At 40.0% G+C, this 25289-nt stretch overlaps 1 protein-coding gene across 1 annotated transcript in view; it reads right to left on the reverse strand.

Moving 5' to 3' along the window:
* The window catches only part of TMEM200A (transmembrane protein 200A), a 54818-nt gene extending 34125 nt beyond the window's left edge, over window positions 1-20693 (reverse strand). The window contains exon 1 of the mRNA XM_027691228.1: window positions 20621-20693. The gene's annotated coding sequence lies outside the window, so the exon portion shown is untranslated. The remainder of the gene's footprint in view (window positions 1-20620) is intronic.
* Window positions 20694-25289: the final 4596 nt, after the last annotated feature.

A 25289-nucleotide genomic window follows, 5' to 3' on the forward strand; every position in this document is an offset into this window, starting at 1 on the left:
GACAATCTCTAGAAACTAATTGGGTTAGGGTACATGGTATGCCTGTATATTCACCCACAATTCCTAAGTTCAACTAGCTAATGAATGGCTCTGGGACCTGGCAGGGGTATCAGATGAACAGAGGGTTCATATTGGTATTTGGGGGGATCCACGAGCGTGGAGTACCTGTGGAACAAGGGAGTGAGAGCATGTGTCTGTTTGCAACAAGCACCAAGCTGGACCAGCTGGCTAGTCCCATGAGGAGGATAAGGGGATCCAGGATCCAGGCAGGAGAGTAGGGTGGACAGAGGGGCCACCCACACCAGTACTTGGGTAATCCACAAAAGTGCTTGTACTTTCACTAGTGAATGTCAATCCTTAGCAGTCAGAGTAGGAAGAGGACCTGGCTGTAACATCACTCCTGAAAGCATCGCATGTGGATGCTGTTGAAGGAAGCACTCTGCCTCTGGCAGTCTGCATAGCCCGTTGTGCACGTCTTCTGTGTGTGTGTGTCTCTGGGGTAGATGTTTAGCCAGCAAGGTTAGGTTAAACTGGTTGAACCTTTAAACGGGAAAGCAGCAGCTGTGTCCACTGGTCTGGGAGGGAGACCTCTAGGTTTTAGGGTGCCCCAGGCTGGCCTCTGGCAGCCACACAGGAGGAATTGCCAGGCTCCGGAGCTGCTGTAGGCAATGGCTGCTTATAACATGCCATAATTCTTCGCTTAAAGCTGATGTACAGATGGCCTGCAATCCTGAGCCATACTACAGCCTCCCATTAAAAAAAAAATTTAGTCCATGCTGATAGGTCTTAGGTCAGTGCTCCTGGAAGACTGCTGAGGATTTTGGAATAGAATACAAAAGCAATCCATCTTATTCCTCCCAGTGGAAAGAGAGCAGTAAGTAAAAGTATGCCATAAAAATGAAGATAAGCCCATGCTTTATTTAGCCATTCAGTTATGAGAGTGTTATATGCACTCACCTTTAGATGAGAAAAAAGTTTGGAAAGGAAGAGGTATGGAAGCCAACAAATTCTCGAGTTAACTTTCTTCTCCAGGTTTTCTGCCTATCCTTCACCTATATTTCCCCATGCTCTGAATAATTTTCAAGTCATTTGTCTAATCAGTTAGACATCTGAATGCCCACATATATGTTTTGACAGCACATAACAAGATAAAAGGTTAAATCTTAAGTTCAAGCAACAGGAGTTTGCTGTCAGTTTAAATGGGATCCAAATGTCACAAGGAATTCAGAATTATTTTTTTCTTCACAGTAATTCTTGATATGTGCCTTGCTGCTTTTCAGAATAATTGCTACTATGGTTTATTGTTTATATGCTTAGTCTTTGGAGGTGTTCTCAAATTTTAAGAGATCAGATCTTGGTTTTAATTCTTAAACGTTCATGCCTCAGCATTAAATTGACATATTAAACAATATCATGATCATTGCTGTAGAACTTGAAAACACTGATTTTTTATAACCTTAAAATGTAAAAGACTCTTTTTAATGTACTCACAGAAATTATGGGACCTTAAATTGTTATTTCTGTAGTGACAAAAGTATGCTTTATGTTTATAAATTTAGCATATACTTCTAGAGAGAGCCTGATTTGTAAACATCTGCTTATTTGCACTTTCTTCTTAATTTTAGGGTCACAAAAATTTCACACTAAATTCTTCCGAGCTATTGCATTTCATATGCAAAATAACATTATAATCTTACAAGTTGGATGCAGAATTTGTTCAGAAATAAAATGCCTTTAATGCACCTAAATCCTGGAATTCCCTCCATTAAAATCAGTGTGATTTTTCATTTGACTAACAGCTGCTACAACTGGCAAGAATTTGCAGAGCTGAGGCCAGAGTACTCCAGCTTTTCATTTTGCTGCTTGGCAGGTGGGGAAAAATTCTGTCATTCCACAGAAACTGGAAGATCTAATCATATGTGTAATTTCATATGGTTTTGCTTATCAAAGAAACACATGAGCCGTATGATTTTTCTAAGCTTGTATTTTAGCATAGTTACAGGAATGACACTTTGACTAGCCATAAGGAACTAATAAGAAATGTGGCCAAAAAGTTAAAAATTATTTTAAAAAGTAGTCCTGCTGTGTAAAATTTCTTCCATTTTGAGTTTATGAAAATAGTTCAGCTCTTAAATTATTAGCAGCAGTAACATACACGGTAAAAACAGCACCTATGAGCTCCTTCACAAACCAGGATCTTTCAGCATTACAGACTATAAAAATTAAATACAGTAGCCCACATCCCAAAGAGAGTCATAGAATCATAGAATATCCTGAGTTGGAAGGGACCCATAAGAATCATTGAGTTCAACTCCTGGCCCTGCATAGGACCACCCCAAGAATCACACCATGTACCTGAGCGTGTTGTCCAAACACTTCTTCAGCTCAGACAGGCTTGGTGCTGTGACCACTTCCTGGGGAGCCTGTTCCAGTGCCCAAACACTCTTTGATGAAGAACCTTTTTCCTAATATCCAGACTAAACCTCCCCTGATACTGCCATTCCCTCAAGTCCTATCCCCAGTCACCAGAGAAGAGATCAGTGCTTCCCCCTTACACCTTTAGTGCATTAATTTTCCTTGCCTCTTTATACTTTTTATTTTCCTAATAAGTTTGATAAAAGAAATTGCCTTTACCTCACCTAACTGGTGACTGCAGAGAACAAGCCTCTTCTTTGCTGTAGGTACATCTGTATATATGTTTCCACCGAATATAATATTATTGTAGCTCTCCTGAACTTCCCCTAGATTTTCATTTTCTATTACAGTGCATCAATTATCCTGAGTTCTTCTTCATATTAAAATTAATTGAAAGTGCATTCAGCAGTGTATTTTCAGGCTCAGCAAGCTGACTGCAGTTAAGTATGGTATAACCACAGAGAAAAATATTTTCTCTGAATACCTTTTTAATTTAGGCCTATCATATGCTTCTGCACTCTAAAAGCCTTATTTTGGTTTGCTCCCAGTGTTCTCACTTCTGTAGAGGAACCAGGAAAACTCATGTGCTACTTTTTATCAAAGTCACTCTAAAATATTGACTATCAGAATGATATTTTGACATTTATAAATAATGCCTACCATTTCCTCATATTCCTTAAAAAACTCTGTTTCAGAGTGATCATAAAGGCCTCATCCAAAGCAACTTTAAGACAAAGCACGACTGAAGTCCACTATGTGTGTGCAGTATAAAGCAGACCATATGAAAAAAATATAACCAAGTAAAACAAGACATTACATTACAGGGAGAATAAGGATTTTACAAAAATACAAGCTCACTTTGGAATCTCATTGTTTTCCTTAGCTCTCTCTGCTTCATTTAATCTTTTATTCCATAATTCATTTATTTGTCCCAAGACCTTATGAGTTTTACTCAGCAGAGCACTGGACAGATTTTTGGTAAAGATAAATCATAATAGCAGTAATACCCTTAAATCATAAAGAAGCTATACTGAATTAATGTATAGTACAAGTGTACAGTGTATAGGTTTTACAGAAGTAGGAAGAAATAAAATATACTTTATGTTCACTATACGTGTACTAATGGACATGTACATTAGTACAGAGTACTAATATCCAGGTAATACGGATCTTTCAGTAAACAAAAATAGTGACTAAATTATTACTTTCAGATAAAACAAGAAGCTTTATAAATAAATCTAACATATATCATGAAATATTTGCTTTTACAACATTAATAGCACTTTTACAACAATCATTAGATACTCTGTTGTTTAGCCTTAGAACAGACAGGTAGGATCTTTTGTACAGACCATAAAGAGTCTTTTCCACTTTTATGATCAGTCAAAATTGCAGCCACTGGGTATACTAACACTATGCAACGAAGTGCAGTAAACTGAACTCTGAGCTACAGCTAAAAAAATCCAAAACAAAGCACCACGCAACAGTGCTTGCTTGGGCCTTGAAAGCAGAGAAGCACATCCTGCTGCCCTGGATGCAGCATCACTTTTCTATTTCTTTTTGCAGAGGTGCCATTTTCCCCAGATGGCATGGTGCTGGTCAAGCAGGTAACAAAATTTCTGACACTGCAATGTGTAGACACAATCAACTTTGTTTTGAACAGCTATTTATTAGCTGAAGGGCTCTCATGAAAACTAATAGCCCTGCCCTTCACACACTAGTATCAAGGTTTGCCATTTGTCTAGAAAGCTGCATCCTAAAGAAAGTGCAAGAGGAAATTAGTCCTTATGTCTGTTCTCACATTTTGAGAGCCAGTACTTCTTTTTCTCCACATTCATCCAAACTGATTTATCTTTTAGCATAACTGTGTGGGATTGACAGAGCCCAATGGCCAATTCCTTATAAATGTATATGATTAATTGGAATATGAGATGCACAGTTTAGGGAAAGGTCTTTATGAAAGGTCCACTGAAGGTCACTTACTATTTTGTAATGATTTGACATCAACTTAGATTTTGGTAAAGTGTTTCAAGTCAGAGTATCTCTGACTGTAAAGCCTTGTCATTCACTAACAGACAAATGAAGGACTAGAGCATACAATTGTCAAAATATTTAAATTATGTGCAATAAATATAAGTTCTGATATTTTCAGGAAACCTACATAAAAGTTGACCAAGAATGTATATTTTTAAATTATTTTGAAAAATTTGCGTGTCTCCATATTAAGGCTACTTGATGTCCTTTCTGTAAGATCTCCTGCTTTCTCTGCTATCAGCATCTCAGTTTAAAATGTAATCACTGTTAATGATCACTACAATTAGATATATTCCAGATTAAGAGCTTTTACAGATAGTCAAACTGGACATAATGAAACCCCTCATAGTTCACTGAAAAAAAAAATGCATCCAGAGTATGACCCCTTTCTTTCCCTAAGCAATATAATGAAGAACCAGTTATGAAACTCTGTCGTTCTTTGGCAATTCTTGTATTTCCCCTAATGATATTTTTCAAGATTATCCATCAAAGATACTGTGCTTCCTCAGTAGCATTCTTGTACCTCACTGTGCACTGACATCTTTGGTTTGCAGGAAAGATGAAATTTAGAGCTAACTAGGTAGCTGTATATTTAAATTATTACTAAAGTATTTCGCTTTGAAAGACAATATGAGCCTGCAGTACAAGAATGAAACATGATGGCTTGACAATATCTGGTTCAGCAGTTCCAGCTGATTCTGTCAGGAATCCCAAGAAATTATAACTGGCCCTTCCTGTCTTATTTCCTGTGGTACACTGTATTTTGTATCATTGCAAAGGAAATAGTTTCCTTTTCCGAAGTCCATTTAAAATGCCAAGTTGAGCAGTTACCAGTTTTTTGTAAATTCTTGTTTGTAATTTTGCCAGAATTTAATAGCTTAGGCCTTTTACAAAACTGCACCTGATGTTTTTATGAAAACTTCACCAAAAACTGGTGGCTTGATTTCTGACTGAGATTTGGGGAAAAGACATAGCAATTGTGACATTCATATTTTTAACTGCTTATTTGAAAACCTGAAACTCCTTACATACATATAAATTCTATGCTTATCATTGGTATAATATAATTGGGACATCAGTTATGTGATCTGTTCAGACTCTACAACAACAGGAAAGAACAGGATACATACACACACACATAAGAATAATGATCTGTTCTGTGCAAAACTGTAAAATACCACTGAAAGAAAAATACATCACAAAACCTTTCTTTATACAAAACAGATTTTGCAGATTAACACCTAAGTTCTCCATTCTTAACCAACCCACCTAAATAAAAACGGGGATAATTTTGAATGTTTCACATAATATTCTGTCAACCTTCCTCACATAAATGATTTTTCTTCTAAAAAAAGATATGTCAGAAAGACCTGCTCAGTCATATCGACTGCTCCTACATAGAGACATCTGGACTAGCTCATCTGAAGCCCACATGCAATAGACATCCCATGTCCAGTGCCATATTAGCTCAGGCATCACCACAAGGTACTGAATTTTGTTAGACAGGTTTACCAATACCAACCCTACTTTTGCCACACAAAATGCATTAAAGACATGTTGTGTCTGCAGAATTTTACTCCTACTTAGATACGTTTGTTTCATTCACTACGTTGAGCATGTGCAATCTAAACGTTTTCCAAGGAGCTGCATGCTGGAGTACCACATCCAGTCTCTCCAGCATCTATTTATCCATACAGCTGGAGAGAGTTGCCTAAAATAAACATCTGGGCCATTATGTTTGTCTACGTAACGAGCTTACATTATACATTTCAAAGTAATATCTTTGATGTAATTTAAATCCCTCTAGAGAAAAACACTATTTAGCCACAAACTTATGGCTGTTCAACCAAAAAAATATGTATATGTGTGGATATTTTAGGCCAGAAAAGATAATTTTTGTCTGCATACATAAACAAGGAAGTTCAGTTCTGATTTCTGTATCAAGCCTATAACTCCTCCAAGAATAACTTATTTCAGATTGATAGTCTTGATTTTAAGAGAGACAACTTGGCTCTTAGAATATATTTTAATTCATTCTTCTCACTGTTTCCAATGTTTCCAATTTCAATTTTCATTTTATTTGCAGTTTCAATACTTTAATTTCCAATACATTCTGGTACATTGTGATTTCTTCTATCACTAATGATTCTGCTCAGGTACCAAGATTCACAAAGCTCTTTTCACTCGCAGTATCTAATACTGATTTGATTTTGCATAGCACCTTTCATTCAAATGTCTCAAAAAATCCTCATGAGTATATAAGAGTGGCAAACTTCCTATAGAAATATTCCCATTTTGCAGACAGGCAAACTGAAGGAAAAGGCACTAAAGATTACATTCTTCAAAGGGATGAAAATAACATGGGAACAAGGTGTCTATGCATTTCTGGGAAGGCAGGGCTCTCCAAAGTTCCAGACCATCTCTGGCAAAGCCAGGAACAAAACCCTCATCATCAGATTCTTATGCCTCTGCTTCCACAAGACCATTACAAATTTGCATGTATTATTTCTAGACACTGTTGTATGTTCAGGTGTACAACTCTGCAGGTGTACAACTCTGCATTTAAAACAGCTCAGAAATACACTACAGATTTAATACTAATGTTTCAATTACGTTTCAGCACAGGAATTCAACAGGTTTTACACCACTTAAGCAACTGGCTGCTCTTACCCCATTTCATACAACAACACTTTAATGAATCACAAACACCAATATTCCCAGCAAGCCCAAATTTGCCTTGGTAGCTGCTGAAACTGACCCGTGGCAAAGAATATGAAGACCTCAGCCTGGCAGTTCAGCCCCCAGTGACTCTGTGTCAATGGAAGCATGCACACTCAGTCACTTCTCTTCACATCTGAACCTGGGAGGAAAGGTGTTTTTCTGGATCAACGAACACTACTGAGTAGATGAAAGAACTCAATAGGTTTTCTACAAAAGGCAGCCAATAGCTATCAGAGTGTATTCTGAGAGGGGCCTTATTAGGCACAGGCCTCTTGCTCTCACAGCCTTATGTCACACAAACCAGCAGGTCAGACCATAGTAACAGGCAGAAAATTAGTGTTTCCCATTCATAGCAAATGGGGTTGCAGAACCTGCAGCAAGAAAGTAAATTCTCGACACATTTATATAACCTTTGCTACAACTCCAGTCTTACTATTTAAGCACACTGGGACGTAAAGGTTACTGAAATTTGACTCCTATTTTTGAAGTGAGGGATATGGGCTTTCATGAATGTTCTCTTTTTTTTTTTTCAGAATGAACATCTGACCTCCTGAAATTTACTGGCCTCAGAAAGTATTTTATACCTGTGCTAAGGCATTTCTAAAAGTTCTGTAAAAAGTGTTTCTCCTGGACTGCAAGAGACATCTTCCCTGTTATGATTCCATTAAGAGTCTGAATATCAATAATAAAAAAAATCTCAATATCTTGATTAACTTAATGAATCTATCATATGCTTTCATAATATTCTATACAATATAACATAACATAATATTAAAATAATAAATAATAAAAGAAATTAGATGGAAAAAATCTCTCCACTTCCATTCTATTCAGGTATGTTAGACATATCATTTAGAAATTGAGAAGACAGACATTTTAAAATCCAGCTGATAGAAGCATATATTAAGGGACATTAAAACAACAACAACCACCAAAATAAACTAGTGTGTCTTCTTTGCAGAAAGCACATTCTGGAAGGCTTTGGGGGTTTCCAGGATGGCAGCTTATTAGCTAAAACTGATTGTCATGGCTTTGAACTAAAACCCTTCTAGCTGCTGAGAGCTGTTTTGGCTCGTTTGTGTAATAAAGGCATGATTTACAGAAAACATCTTTGACATTTTTGGGCCATGTAAGAACCAGCACTAGGCCCATGACTACCTAACATACTAAATGAAATCTAACCTTGTCGAAATACACAGGAATTCTGCCTTTGATTTCACATAGTCAGGCTTTCATGACACTACCAGTGCAACAGTAAGCAAACAAGAATAATTCAATCTTTTACTGCATTCCTGAGCTCGCAGCAGGAAAAGACAATTTTTGACTTGCATCTAACCCTCCACCAGTTTTGTGACACATATTAAAACTTCCATTAAAATTGAGAATTTATACTGATGTAAAATGTTAGTAAACAATAGCAGAGAATCCAAATTCTTCTATCTTTGCTGACTTGTTTAATTTATACAACTCTAAAAATTAACTTTTTAGAAGTCATTCAGTGGTCGAGTATGCAGTTCCTGGCTGTGTGCACCCTAGATATAAACAAATCTAAATACCATTTGATTCCCGAAGCATTTGCTGCTCTGATGTAGGAAAAAAGCAAAAAGGGAAAAGTGAAGCAAAGGAGAGGATGGATCTCCTACACTACAAAGAGAGGAGAGAGCATTGCATGAACACAAAAAACTGAGGGATTTAAAGGACTATTTCACAGAGAGATGGAGTAAGTCAATAATTATTAAACCTCTCGTATAACATCATGACCACGGGATTCTTACATGTTATACTACACTCTGGTATCTTGTCTGTATCTATACAATACAGGGGTGGCTTGGGTTCATATCATAAAGTATGGCTACAGCATTAAGGTGCTTCTTGAAGCACACAACAAAACCAGTGTGTAAAAGCCTCCATATGAAGCAAATACACTCCCTGAATTTTTTTTTTTTTACAAAAACAGGGGCAATAGTTCCATAAACTCCCCACTCTCCTCCCAAGATTTATATACACCATATATATGTGTGCGTGTGTGTGTATGTGTATGTAATATATACACTCAAATACGGAAAAGGCAGGTTTGCTTCAGCAAAACAGAAATTACTGTCATAACAGCCAGAAGAGCCATAGTAGATTCAGACAATAATGCAATACTAGCTTGGCTACATAGCCATGCTTTTTTCATGCTCCTTCTTCAAGAGCTATCCAGACAGACTGTGGAAAGTTGCTGCGCAATAAATATGCAGTCTGTCTCTGTAAAAACAAACAAAACCCATACCGACAATGAGCAATAAAAAAGTTCTACAATAAAGTATCCTGAAAACTAAATAACAAGCCAAATATAAAATTATTAACACAAGTCATTCATCATCTTCAATTTTATCTTTCTCCCAAAGCCATAACATGAAGTTGTATAATCTTTTGGGTTTTGATGAAATCCAGGATGGTTTCTCTGGCTGTTTTTCAGATTTCTGCTGTGGCTCATATTTTCTGGTTTTACAGTTTGATCATGATGACTGATAATCATTCTGAAAAATCTGTTTAAAGCTGCTGTGCTCAGCAACAGTCATCCTCTAGCTTTTGCACACAATGAGCTTATTTAATCACAGCCACATGGTTTTACATGTGATGTATGTGAAAGTGATTTTAAATGCTTTTCCAACCATTTCTATTGTTTTGACCAAATCTCAATCTCATCACATCTAAAACAGTAAGAAATGTATAAAGTAGGATCTGTAGACATTTTCTGCATCATCCGTCTCATTGTTGTTTCTGAGACAGTAATTTTCTATCAAGATGGGATTTTAGGCACAGAAATTGTAGAAACCTGCCCTGCACTTTAACTTCAAGGTCCATGTGAGTACATGCTCAAACTCTCAGCATTCGAAAACAAACTGCTTCAAGATCTTGATAAAAAATCTTGAGAACCTGAACTTTAGGCTTATGTTAGCAACCCCTATGAATATCTGTCCCCTCTCTATCTACCTTTCATATTGTGAACCAGCATATGTGGGCTGGAGCTTGGCTAGAACATACCCTCAGGACACACTCAGCACATCACTCAGTACATAACAGTCTAAAAGACACAAATATGGTCAAAAACCACACAAGAAGCAGTACAAACATGCATCTGACCATGCTAAGGACAATCTTTTAGAGCAATGCAGTTGTTGCCACAGAAGATTTTAATTTGAGTCTTTGCAAAGAGTTCAAAAGGCACAAACCTCTGGAGAATAGCTTACACAACAGCAGATCAGACCCCTTTTTCAGGGCCCTTTTACTTCTCTATGTCAGAGCCTCTGTTGTCACTGCTGAAGACCTGAGTGTTATCCCTACCGTGTTCTTTCTCTTCTAAATTGTTAACCTTGGCAAATGCCAACATCTGGCCTCATCATTCCTTGTGAATTTACTGAAAGACAAGAAGGAAAACATCATTATGATATTAATGCCACATGTACTTCTAGTCACACTACCTAAGACCCACTTCTTCCAGTTACTCAGATAAGAGCCTCCCTACAAGTTCACTAAGATATTATTTGCAAAAATATAGTCTTGCCTCTATAGAATAATTAATGTTTGTGATTGTTGCTGTACTACTGACCTATCTTTCTATCTACATTCTGCTTTCATAATATCATTATATTCACAGTCCGGCAATTGTCAAGGAGTAAGCTGTCATAATCTACAGTTTTTTACAGAAATATAATAAACCCTGTCAGACTTTGTATGAGTTTTCTGTGCTACTGAATGTGTGTAACTGAATCAAATTCAGGTGATTAGGCACAACGAGACTATTAATATAAGCAATAGAAGAGTCCACATAATAAACATTACCCAGATCTCCAAGCATTAGGTCTAACCTGAGAAGCCACAAGCCTCTGAGTCCCGTAAGAGTTTCAGCCACGTACTTTTGGAAATATGGGTATTCCCAGGCACAGTCTCACTGTTGAAGGGCAACATCCTCAACTAATTCAGAGCACATGACTCATCAGAAAAATCTTCCAATCCAAATTTCCATAACATCACCACCCTCTCCAAGGGCTATCTCTTTTCCAGACTAATTTAACCAGCCTCTCTCACTTCCCCCCTCTAAATTCATAGTCTGCTGTAGCAGACCTTCCTTCCCTTCCTTTTTCTTCCCCATTTCCACAGCAGGCTTCTTCAAATTTAAAGTGAGAATAAATAGATTATTTTATATTCTAATAAATAGAAAGCTCAGAACTGAATTCCGAAGTCCATCTCTTCAGTCACAGGGCTTAACAAAAGCATATTTAACCTGACAGTGATAATGATATTGGCTTCTTAAGGAGTTTTAAGCAATGTGTTGGGCCTATTTCCAAAGCACTCAATATTCTGGGCTGAAAATTACCTCCTAAGTGCAAACCTGAAAACCACGGATGACAAGGTTTATTCAAAGTGAAATCATGTCTAGTAACAATTAGAATATTCTGTGTAAGAGATAAAGAGTTTTCCCTGAGACTAGGTCTGAACTCTGGAAAGAAGGACTGCAGAAACTAAGGATCACAGACCATTTCTTGCTCCAGGTTCTCCCTTTGGACTTTGCCTTCCCTAACACAGGGAAAATACCTAGTACTGTGCACACTGACAAAAATGGTTGTAAAAGCAAAGATTTGGTACTCTGAAAATTCTTCGGAGAGAGTAGGATAAACCAGAACTGTCACATGTCATGAAGTCACAGAATCATTTAGATTGGAAAACACCTCCAAGACCATGAGTCCAACCATTATCTTAGCATTGCCAAGTCCACCACTAAACCATGCCCCTATGTGCCACATCTACATGTCTTTTAAAAACCTCCAGGGATGGTGACTCAACCACTTCCCTTAGCAGCCTGTTACAATGCTTGACAACCCTTTTGGTGGAGAACTTTATCCTAACATATAATAACACACTTGTATGCTATAAAGGCAGCACAAGAAAACATTAACAGAAAGCTACACTACTTCATCTCGGTCCACCCTCTCATAGTCTAATTCCGACCTTAATTCTTTTACAGGAATTATATAATGTATATAATGCCATCTAGTTATAATCTCCAAATTCCAAAGAGAAAAACCAAGCAAACAAACACAATCTAACTGAATTAAAAAATTCACAAAAACTAAAATTAAAAATAATTACAGTCTCACCTATAACCTATTTTCATTACTATGTCAACTGTACAGCCAGTTGACATAAAAGAATTACAAACTGCCATTCTGCAAAACACGACATTGCTAGTCCTTTACCAGTAAATGCTTCTGTGTGTAATTTAATTTGTATGCACACTGGTTGCAAGCTTGGATTGGAAAACAGTGACTTGTGTCTTTCTAATATAATATAGTCCATTGAACTGTGTTCCAGCAATGCATGCAGGACTTTGCAGATATTCCACCATGGGCACCAATTAATGAGGTCATGTCCTCGGAGAATAAAACTGAATTAGTACAAGAATGGCAATAAATTCAGAATAGGCGTCTGCAAAATAATTTGAGAAGAAATGTCTTCCTGGCAAAGAGTAAAGCAAATACTTTGTAGGGGTCATAGGAAGAGTGTGGGGAAAGAACTTTGGCACTGAATTAATGCAAAGTGATCCTACCACTAAAGTTTATAAATTGTATTAATAGGTAAGCCAGTACTTCCCAAGAAGAGTCTGTTAGGCCTCTTGATGTTTATTATTAATATTTGTTGGCCATTTTTGTACCAGGCTATTATTACCAGGCAAATAATTGTGACATTAAGGAACTGCCAGCTAGAGGTTTATTTTGTGTGCAAGTTTTCTGCTTGTTTGGTAAATCTCTTGTAATCCATTTGGGAGTATGGTCACAGAATCAGTCAGATTGGAAGGGACCACAGTGGGTCACCTGGTCCAACCTCCCTATTCAAGCAGGGTCATCCTAGAGCACATGGCACAGGATCGTGTCCAGATAGTTCTTGAATATCTCCAGTGAGGGAGACTCCACAATCTCTCTGGGCAATCTGTTCCAGTGCACAGTCACTCACACAGTAAAGAAGTTCTTCCTCATGTTCAGGTGGAACTTTCTGTGCATCAGTTTCTGTCTATTGCCTCTTGTCCTAGTGGTATGCACCACCGAGAAGAGCCTGACTCCATTCTCTTGGCACAACCTTTTAGATATTTATACACATTAAGGAGGTCCCCTCTCAGTCATCTCTTCTTGAGGCTGAACAGGCCCACCTTCCTCAGCCTTTCCTCATAAGCGAGATGCTCCAGTCCCCCAATCATCCTCACTGCCCGCTGCTGGACCCACTCCAGGATCTCCATGTCTCTCTTGTCCTGAGGAGCCCAGAACTGGACACAGTATTCTACATGCAGCCTTACTAGGGCTGAGTAGAGGGGTAGGATCATCTCCCTCAACCTGCTGGCAACGCTCTTCCTAATGCACCCCAGGATTCCATTGGTCTTCTTCACCAAAAGGTGGCCACTTTCTTGGTGTCCCAGTATGTTCCACCAACTCCACATACTTTGTGTATCCAAACACAGTGTTCCAAATTCCAGTTTCCATAATACTGAAGTTACAACTATGATAGCAAACTGACATCAGATTTCTTCTAATGCAATTAGAACAGACAATAGTCTCCAAATATAGCTTTTAATATACTACTTCTATTTCAAATCTGTGTATATTAGGATCACTGTAATAAGATTGTTTGGGGTGAGATGGAAAAATATTCTAACAAGTCACAAATCTCATGCTTAGTACTGGTTGGTGTGCCCGGGCACAGGCCCAGGGAGTGGGATTCCACCATGTCTCTTTCATGCTACAAAAAGGATGCCAGGGACATTTGTGGTCAAGGTCAGCTAGCACCCTCTCAGGAATTTAGCTGGTTCAGTCCAGAAGTTCATTCCAACCAGTCACTTTGGATTTGACCATCTCAAAGACAGTTTAACACCCACACAGAGCCAGACCACTCTGGCTGACCTCATGGGCAAAAAACAGGTCTTAGCCTCATTAGTTTTCTAACACAGATATAGCAAAAATATATCAGAAAGAAAAATCTGTGTAAGTGTGGGAGCTAAGTACTCATGATAAATACCACTTAATTATCCACTATTTGAAGGAAGTCCCTTTGCTTATTGTGCTCACTAGTCTTCTATGAGACAATGACAAATTACACTGATCTGCATGGTGATAACTTCTGGGTTCAGAATATTAGTCTCTTTGCAAATGGAAACAACAGTTCACCTAACTTTCAAGTACTTCAAAATGCAGTTTCTATCTCTGTAAGCAAACTGTACTTCATAGCTCATTTTTTTTTAATATGTCTGTTTGAACTGATCTACTTACAGTGTATCTTCTGTAAGAAGTGTTTAACATCATTTTTGCAGAGCATTGTACTTCGGTATACAACAAAGACAAATCATTTAAAATGCATCTCGGGGAAACAAGAATTAATCTCTTCATTTTCTAGAGTCAAAAGATGTGAATGTTGCAAAAAGGACATTCCACCATATCTTTTGGTCTTACTATTCCCTTCATTATTTGAGTTTATTTCCATTTACCACACTGAATCTCGAACATCATTCATCTTTAGAAATGCAACTTATTATATTTCACCTTTTTTCTGCCTTCATTTTTTCTGCCTTCAATATTTCCCTTTTGTCTTTTGCTCTTTTTTCCACTTTCTCTTCACTTCTGCTTTCTTCCTTGTTCTTTTTTTGTGTGTTATCTGTCATTTAACTTCTTCTTACAAAAATATGCTCATACCTCAGGTGAAACAAGCCAACTGTTAAATAAACAATAATTTACAGCAAGAAGTACACATCTGCCAAGTCTCAGACACTGTATCGGGTTTATTCAGTTGACCTCCAACAACCCTACCATGACATCTATATTTCTAGAAAGTAGAGTTCCACAGTGCATCTCTTTTTCTGAGTCCAGCAGGCTGCCTCATACCTTACACACCAAGTTTTTCTAGCACAAGATCACGCAAAAGATAGAAGCTAGAGCAGCTGTTCTGCACACTGTGTGGTCCAAGAAACACTTAACTTGGGAAAGCTTGTTCACTGCAGTAAAATGCTGCCCCAATATAAGAGGCTGCTTTCATCCCTCATCATGAAGGAATATGTTATTTGTACATCTCACAATGTCAATATATGCCAAATTTCATATCTGAGTAAGAGAAAGAGATCGTGCTTGTGCAGAGAAAGGATCTAAAAATATGGGTTATGGGATCAAGTTGATTGCTAGGCTAGAATACGCTTCCTCGACAATCCTGCCGACTTGTATAAGGAAAGACAAGCACTACCAATACAATGTAATTCTTGATTAAGAGTTTTCCAGTATGCAGGAAGATGGTTTAATATCCAAACAACTCCTTATATCTATTCATTTATCTGTAGTTTCTCAGGCACCTAATCCTAACAAATCATAAGTGGAAGATTTTTAGTAATGGCAAACAAAAATTGAGTAACTGGAATGTTTTTTAATCGCAACATACTTTTTTGTATATTTCCTCTGTATTATAATATGCAATATGCCTTTGTTACTTTGAATTACACAAAGGAAAGAGAAAACTCCAGTGCATGGAGCAGCAATTTTATACATGCAACTACATGGCTGGACAAGTAACAGCACTTTTATTTTCATTTAATACACAGTAAAATGAAAGTGATAAAATTCATTAGATACAAACTTGTTTTTCAGCAATGTGCTACTGATTACAGATAAGCAGAGCAACTTATTCAGACACATTCAGATGGAGAAGGTGAAAAAATATTATATTACTGTTACCACTATCACACCAACTTCACTATAATAAGTGACATTTTTAATAGCCTTCTATTTAATATGCTTTGATGATGGTTTAAATTGACAAAAGTTTAAATTACTTTTGGAATTCCACCCTTTATTGGAAAAAAGTAGTGTGACTACTACTGAAAAGCTCTAAAGACCCTGTTTTGATTTCATACCCCCTCTTCAAGCTAATGCTACAGATTCACAGGTATCAAAGCACAAACCTCTACTACTTAAAAGAATTAAGTGCCACTAACCACTTGCCAGAACTTACAGGCTATTAGCACCCAACTACATCAACTCTTTGGTGAAAGTGTTCTTCCTCACACCCAGAGTGAATACAGAAGTAGGCAGTTTCAACAGATTCAAATTTTAGCACTTTTTAGTGATGGGTTTTAAAACCATAGCGTTGAGATGCTCAGTGCAACTGTATTTGTGAAAAAGCAAATTCATATAAAAAGGGATTTTTCCTCTTCCGTTCTAGTTGTCTTTAAACTGGTTTCTATGAAAAGTAACCTATGCTATATTTTACATCTCTTGTGATTTTTAAAATTTGTTTTATTATTGTATCTAAATGTATCTGTATGTATCTAAGACATATTTCACTGAAGTGACAAAATCCTAGTTTCTCTGATTCAGTTAAGAGTTTCATCACTGAGCTTAGTGATGAAAAATTAAAAGACAATGCAGAGAAACATCTCCTTTGTTTCTGCTTATTTTAATTGGATTAAAATGGTCATATTTCCGACAAAAGGAACAATTGACTAAAGTTCCAGTGGTATATAAATATTAACAAGATGTTGATATAAACAGACACAAAAGAGTAGAGTGATAACCATTTGCAGTTCTCATAAAACTTTTCAGAGCATTTATACAGGAAAAGGTAGCATATTGCTTTATTTTTTACAAGTCTGTTTTTCATGAAAATCTCTGCTATATCATTACATCTCATTTGCAATGCTCCTCAGATGCCCAGTTTGACCTCCCTGTCACACATTTTTAGGTACTAAAACACAGAGAAAAAAGGAACAACAATTTTCCTCAGCTAGAAACAGAGATGAATAGAGGAAATGACTGAAGAAGAACATCCTTCTTTATCAGGTCTTCTGGACGTAGAACTATTTTCAAAAAATATCAAGTGCTCTTCATAATATTTGTCAGCAAAAGACCAAAATAAGAAAACTGAGTGATACAAACAGGTTCTGCTACTGCTGCAGATAAAAGGCTTCAAGTAGCTCTGTACTACAGGTTATCCATCTCATTCGGCTAGCTGTGCTAAAAAGAGAAAATCTGGATTTTTAAGAAAAGGCATCCAGGCAAAATTATGAAGTTTAAAATCACTGATCCTTAAGAAAGTTTGGGAAGGAAAATGTAATTTAATTTATACTAAAAAACCAGTATAATGTGAGTATTTCAGTACTTAGTTCTGTCATCAGGTCACTTAAGATGCTTCTGGGGAGATTCACCTATCCGAAAAACAGTGGAAAGAATAACAGCTGTGTAAAACACCTGTCCAGTAGTTTAATTCACTGACGTTGCCAGCATTTCACCTTTCCATGCGATCAACAGTCCACTTAACCCACACAATCTCTGGCCAATTAGGTTCTTATGTGTTATCCAGTAAAGAACTAAAACAGAAACTTTTTCCTTACAGTATTTTTATTGTAAAACTAAAGCACTTACTAAAACTAAAGCACTAACTCAGGCACTGTCTGCAATTTCCATTTACTTCTAGTGGACTTGGAGAGTGAACACAAGTCTATGTTTTAAAATATGTAAACTTTTCTCAGAAGATTTTTAACTTTTAAGCTATTCATTAGTATCTTTGGGTTACTCAAAGACAATCTCCAGTTAGCAGCACAGCAAGTAATACAGAGATTCTGCTGACAAATGGGCATTGACAATGGACCTCCCTAAGTCCTGATAGTAAGGGATTTCTTCCCATATTCATCATATCGCAGCATCAGAATTCTTAACAACAAGGTTTCAGAAAACAGAATGAAGTTTTCTTAAAGGCTCTTATGCAGAACTGTAGTGCAAACATTATCTAGTAGGATATCCTACCTGGTCTTCAGCTGCCTTTCCAGAAGTGTTCTCCTTAGACTCTGTTTCCCAGCCTCATAGAGAGGTCTGAAACACCTTAAGGTGTTTAAACTGGCACGAGACATCTACGTTTTCACAAGTTAATCATACTTTTACTCTGTAATGCTTCACACTAGAAATTGATTTGCAATTGCCCCTTTCTTCCAGTATCATGAGGTCAAACATAGATTAAAAGTAACTGGTCTGTTTATAAAGCATAATGGCACCAAATCAAATGAAGGCATCATCACTAGCTAGGAAACAAAGTTCCTCTTCTGATACATTCTCTACCACTATCATAGACAAGATCGACAGGATTCTTCTGTTTAACAAAACAAAAAAAAAAAAAAAGAAAACTATCATGACAACAACTTTTACATTTCATATTTTTTATATCATAACTTTGCCTGGTTTCAGTAATTTTAATGGAAGTTTTACTGATTTGCAGCATTTCAGATTTCTGGCTCCTAAAATATACTGAACGAAGCACAACAAGTAGCAGTCGCCTTCTGCTGTTCCATTGATGTAATTTACTCCTTAACCAATTTTCACTTTTCATTTTCCCCTTCTGAGAGGTATGAGTCAAGAGAGAATATACAACCCATGAGACGTGGCTGAGGTGAGCATCTGCGCACAGCACAGGTAGTTTTTTTTTTGTATGGCCAGCATTCAAGGAAGTAGAAGCAGACCACATTGAAAGATGGCTTGGTCCAGGAAAGGTTCAGCAGTGCAGTTAAGGTAGTGAACAGTTTCACTGAAGTTACCAGGACCTATTGCCATGTGCAATGAACTTGCACCATAGGTGATCATTAGGGATGGAAGTTGCAACTACTTACCTGCTTAAGAGTAAGCATACATTTCAGTCTGCGTCAGAGCAGAGCTTGCTTAGCCCATACTTCACAGAATTAGATTCAAACAGCCCACCTTTTATAATCTGATTACAGAGCTTCCATAAAAATGAAGCTCTGTTCCAATTCCAGCAAGATTGTATTGGGCAAAACCATTTCTGTACATAGAATAAAATAATTATAGTATGTTGAACTCTTCCATCAGTAGTCCTTTTCCAACTTTCATTTGGATCATTGTTGCAAGCCAACAAAGGAGCAACAAATAAAACGTGTTTCTATGCCAACAAAATATAAATTATATATGCTTTTATTTTCCAAATTACTATTTAGGTACCACATATATTTTCCCATGAGGGCGTTTTTCTGTTCTCAGGACAAAAATCTAATTGTAACTCATGTTTTGAATTACTAAAAATTATCTTACAATTATCTTCTAACAAGTATTTAGCTAGAAGTACATTTCCTGGCAACACAAGAAGTACACTAAATTGTGCCAAACTTGAAAGACCCTTTGCTTCATTATCGAGGAATTTAAGTTACGTTCAATAGAAATATAATTTTCTGGTTTAAATGTTAGGGTTTTGTTCCCCCCACTTTCTACAAAGCAGCCCAAAATAACTAAAAGAAAGAAAATGCACTGTTTCTTTCTATCTGGACACTTGGTTTCCATCACATGGATTGGAAGCACCAAAGAAAAGCACAAAGAAAAAGAACAGAATAGTTGCTAGTGTATTGATCTAGCATCAGGATAGGCCAGAAAAGACAAAATCTTCACTGACAGAATTTTATTAACAATATAGTCCTCATGTCCTAAAAGCATTATGAACTGCAAATCCGCTGCATCGCTACAGGTTATTTTGTAGTTCATGTTATACAGAATGCTTCATTAAAGGAATACTTTTGTCTGGATACTTCTGCCTTTGAAAAGTAAAACCCTTTTTATTTTTCATAACCACTGCATTCAGTAAGACTATTAAGTGCCAAGTTAATACAGCTCCTGCAATTCCAGATCTGCAGAACAGCTGCACACGTATTGAATTCAAGCGCAAATCCTAACAATGGTTATGTTAATAGGATATGAGGAGTATCTGTCATGCACTCGAGCTGTTTGCAGTACTTTTGTTTCAAAGTCTGTCTCACTAGTAAGCTTATGTCTAGCCGGTGAGCGATTTATTTAGCAGTGAGTTATGCTCGCACGCAAGGGAATAGGGCAATCCCTTTTGTCGTCCCCATCTGTCTCTCATCCTTCCAGATAACCAGCACACCACCATTTTCCCCGCAAACAAAGGTTAAGGAAAGCCCAACTCGGGTGAAAATAAAGGCAAAGGGGCAACTCTCGCCAGTGCAGGAGCAGCGCGTGGGGCGCAGCCCGGGAGCAGCCCCTCGGCGGGGTCGGGCCGGGCCCCCGACCGGCGGGGCAGGCGGTAGCAGCACCTAAAGTATTCCGGAGCCGAGCGCAGACAAAAGAGGGTGTGTAGCAGCTGCGCGGAGCTCGGCAGCAGCCGGCACGCCAGCAGCCGGCACGCCAGCGCGCTCCGCTCGGGAGGCAGAAAGTCTATTCCCGGCAGGGAAAAAGCCACCCACCCGTGCCCGCTCTCTCCCTGCCCCTCGCTGCCGAGGACAGGGCGCGTCTCCCAGTGCCCCCCGGCTGGAACGGGCACGGCGCGGCCCCTCCGCCCCCGAGGAGGGGTCACGGCTGCAGGCAGGTTGAAGTTTGGGGGCGAAGGACAGACCCCCGCCACACGCACCCCACCCCACCCCGCCGCTTACCTGCGGGGAGGTGCGCGGTGCCCGCAGCCCTCCTGGCGCAGCGACCTGCGGGGCTGCGCCGCGCCCGCCAGACACGGGGCTCCTCCGGTGAGGCGACGGCTGGCTCAGGGAGTGACAGGGCGGCGGCTCCCCTCGCCCTTCCCCGGCACCGTGCTCGGCGAGAGGCGGGCGGGGGCAGGCATGGCAAGCAGGCAGGGAGCGGGGCTGGGGCGGTCACTGCCGGCCGGAGGAAAACGCCCGCCGATCGAGGGCTGCGCGCCCCCCCCGCCGCCGCCACCGCACGACCAGCCGGAGGCGGCCACCCCCTGCTCGCCCCGCGGCGACGGGCGGGTGCCATAGCAGCGCTCCGCGGGAGCTGCGGGGGGGAACGGCCGCCAGGCAGCCGCCGAGGGGGGCGTGGGCGGGCGGCAGCTCCGCGGCGCAAAAGTTTCCCCGCTCCTCAGCGAGGGTGCCCGGGAGCCGCTCGTCCCCGGTGCTGCCGCGGGGGAGATGTGGGGGGACGGACCCCGCTCCCGCAACCCCTCCGCTGGCCAGACCGCTCCGCTCAGCGCCGCCGGGGCTCGGCCCCCGCCGCCCGCCCGCGGCAAAGTTCCACTCCGCAACCTCCTGGCTGCTGCCTCATCTCCATGGAAACGACCCCCCCCCGTTTCCCGCTGCTCCCCACGGGACGCGGCGGAGGCGGGCGGAGCCGGGGCAGCCCCGTCGCCAGCCGGGGCGATGCGGGGCAGCCGGGACGAGCCCGGCGGGCGCGGGGCAGGTCTGGCAGCAGACAGCGGATGGGACGGCAGCCGAGGAAAGGGGCAGGCTGAGCCTCAGGGTGGGGACGCGGCTCCTTCTCTACCTCCTGCCTGCCGGGGAAGTTTCCCGCTCCCCCGGGGAGAGCGCGGTGAGCCGCCTGGAGCTGCGTCCCGCTCCCGCCGGGACCAGCCGGCTGGAGAACCTCCCCTCCCCACGCCGCTCTGTCGCCACCCCCGCCGGAGCGGCGGCTTCGTAGCGCGGCCGGTTCCGTCCGGGCGAGCTGAGGGGCCGTGGCCGCGAGGGAGGAGTCACCGCCGGGGGCGGCCGGGGAGGCGGCGCAGGAGGGGGTGCGGGTGTGTCGGTCACGGGTGTGCCGGTCACGATGCCGCGGATGCGGCGGGGACCCCGATATATGGGGCCGTGTGCCCGCCTTCCTTGCTCCCCTGTGAGAGCCGGACGGGAACTGCGGGAGCGCGGAGCGATTCACCGTGATGTGAGGTTTTTTACCTCAGATGCAATTACATTTTATGATTCAGCTTTTCATTTTTTCCGCTTAGTGTTGCTTTGTTTGGGTTTTGGGTGGTTTTTTTGCGGCCGCACGCCCACCCTTCGTGTCCACCCAGGGACGGCAAAGTTCAGCTCTGTGGTGCTCGCACCTTCCAGTCAGACGGGATAATCCAGCAGATGGGCTTGGAAGAGGGGTTGACTCCAGCCTGCATGGGAGCTCTCCACATTTGTAAATCAAATATCTTTTTTGGGAAAAATAAAAGCAACTCTGCACTTGGTTTGCGTTGGTAGCAGGTTTTATTTCATTTTTTAAAATGGATTGGATTTAAGTGTTGCCATTGCCTTTTATCTCACCATAATTCTACCTAATGCATCTCCCCCAAAAAAGGGTGATACTGAACTTGGTATAAGCATATCTAAATTTTATTGGGATGTGCTTTCCTCAAGACAGGGAGGAGCTACCATCCATCCTGCAATAGTACTTCAAATCCTAAGTAGATACAGTTTCTTTATGGTTGTACAGTGTGTTGTCAGTTCTCAGTGTGTGCTTTATAATGATTATACTCCTGATGGTTCCAGTGGCTTCTGCATTAAATACATCCTCCATTATCACCTTATTCTAGCAAGGAGACCACATGCTAGCAATTCTGGACTAGCAAAGAGAAAGGTAACATTCCTCAGAAGTTTGAAACATTGCATTTCCAGCTGTTCAGCTTGTTTTGATTCAAGGGGTGAAGAATCACTTTCAAGTGATTTCTAACTGTTCATTCAGCTATTACTGGATCTGTAATTTGGTTTGTATATGATGTAACATGTATTCCATGTCAACTAGTGAGAGAACAGGTCTACAGACAGATGTGTACTTCAAAGATGTCAAAATCTCTGAGACGCAGCTGTGTATCGCAGAGGCAATGAATGAAAGGATTATATATGCCCATCAAATCCCAAGTAGATGCAATGTCTCTACAAGAAGAAAATCAGAAATTTTCTTAAGAATTTATGGAAATTGTTGCTGTGGAAGAGATATGGAAACTTCACTTGCCTGTCCTGTCAGTAGATGATGAAATGTGGACCAGGGGTGTGACATGAACCAGCACTGGTTTCACTGCTGCTCTAGTACTGTCTCTGGAAAGGCTGGGGCTTGTAAATCTACAAGGAAAAATATTTGTTCGGTTCTTGCTCGTGACCTCTGTTTCCTCTCAAACATTGGAGTAGGTAGAATATCACCATACCTTTCTTCTTGTCATGGTTTAACCCCAGTTGGTAACTAAACACCACACAACTACTTGCTTACTCTTCCCCTGTGGGATGCTGGAGAGAATATGAAGAGTAAAAGCGAGGAAAGTCATGGGTTGAGATGAAGACCGTTTAACAGGTAAAGAAAAAGCCACATACTCAAGCAAAGCAAAACGGAATTCATTCACCCCTTTCCATGGGCAGGCAGGTGTTCAAGTATCTCCAGGAAAGCAGGGCTCCATCATGCCTAACAGTGACTTGGGAAGACAGATGCCATCACTCCAAACATCCCCCACTTCCTTCTTCCCCCAGTTCTATATGCTGAGGATGATACCATATGGTATGGAATGCCCCTGTGGTCAGTGGGGGTCAGCTGTCGTGGCTGTGTTCCCTCCCAGCTCCTTGTGTACTCCCAGCCTCCTCACAAGTGGATTGGAGGGAGAAGCAGAAAAGGCCTTGACTCTTGTGCAAGTCTTGCTTAGCAGTAACTAAAACATTGCTGAATTATCAACACTGTTTCCAGCACAAATCCCAAACATAACCGCATACTAGCTGCTATGAAGAAATCATCCTCATAATCCTCAGATAATTTATGTTCTCAAACAACCCTCCCCAGAAAAAATTGGGCAGGTGACAGTAAGAATCAGTGTGCTTTTGGGGACAGAGTGAATAGGTTAGAGGACTAATTTCAGTAGTGTTACTAGGTGAGAAGCATTTCTAGGATAGACTTCCTCTTGCGTTTGCTGTATGTGCAAAACCCACACTGACACTGAACCACAGGATTGTTGTTTTTACACGTGATCCATAAGATATATGTAGAAAAATATGATAATTAATTTAAATTATTTTGGGCAACACTTTTTGTGGGAGATTGCTGTGGTTTATAGTACAAGAGCTGCCTATCCTAGTGACAGACATTTTGGAGATGTGTCTTGCAACTAGATGGCATTTAGCTTTGCTACTTACCTGTGTTGCCTGGAGTCTTCTAAACCTCTACAGATGCATTTTAAAAGAGAGATATCTGCTCTTTTTCCTACTTCGAACAGTTTTATACTGACCTTAAGACCATTGATTTAAGGAATTTGTTCCCGATCTCCAGAAGAAAAGAAAGAAGAGAATAAGGCCCTGAGGCTTTTCAGGTCTGTCATCTGCACATCTCTGGAGAGTCAAACAATGTCAAGACCAATATTTTAGGCTTTAAATATCAACACTGATATTGCTAATGCTCAGAAGAAAACAAACGTTTTAATGCATTAATTATGAAAAGTCATTGCTTCTGGGGTTATAGCAAGAATCAGTAGTTTAGCCTCATGAGTGAGACTCTTCCATTCCTTAAAGGCATGGAATACTTTTATTTGAAATTTGGGATGTTAGCAGTATTATACTAGTTTCCCTTCCAACCTACACCTTTCAGTTCATAGCATGAAAAGTCATTCATTTGCTGTAATAAGCAAGGCAGTGAGTGGATTAAACTTTAGGTGTATCTTCTTTAATTTTAATCCAATTAAAGAGAAAGCTGGCATTCTTTTAGTTCTCGCTTTTGGAAAGAATGTTTTTCTAAAATCCAGGCTCATTTCTACATCAACTTTGGATAAAATTTGGGATGGTTAACTGTCCTCTGTGATAATGAGGTAAATGTGAAATATCCTGAATTTGGAACACGAATGAAATTGAAGGTTGAAAGAATCCCCATTAGAGGTGAAGAGCTGTAATAAAGTCTGAACCATTACAGTGAGAATAAATGACACTATAAGCTGCTTTGTTTGCTAAGACTTGCTGTGAATTGTACTGTGAATCTGTCATCTTAACATACCTTATTTCTCACATTATATTAAACTAAAAAAATTAGCCTATATCTGTTATGCCTTAATCAGAAATAACTGTTTAAGACAGAAAATAAATCTTCAATCTGTCATTTATTCATACTGATTTGTTCATATTGAATTTTTTTTACAGTGTAATTGGTGAGAATCTATAAGCAGTGAATAAGGATATCAAGTTCCTTGGTGATAATGCATTATTTGTTAGTCAATAAGTAATAAACACATAACTGAAAAATATGTCTAGATCTCAGCCTTAATGACTGGTTTCTGCCTCAAAAAGTACAAAATCTGAGATATTTAATCTGTATATGAGAAAATGCTTAAGCAACCAAAGACCTAAATAGTGTCTTAGTAATATGTAACAT

Source organism: Neopelma chrysocephalum, unplaced genomic scaffold (assembly GCF_003984885.1).
Source record: "Neopelma chrysocephalum unplaced genomic scaffold, ASM398488v2 Primary Assembly neopelma1_23, whole genome shotgun sequence".
In the NCBI taxonomy this organism is placed as follows: Eukaryota; Metazoa; Chordata; class Aves; order Passeriformes; family Pipridae; genus Neopelma; species Neopelma chrysocephalum.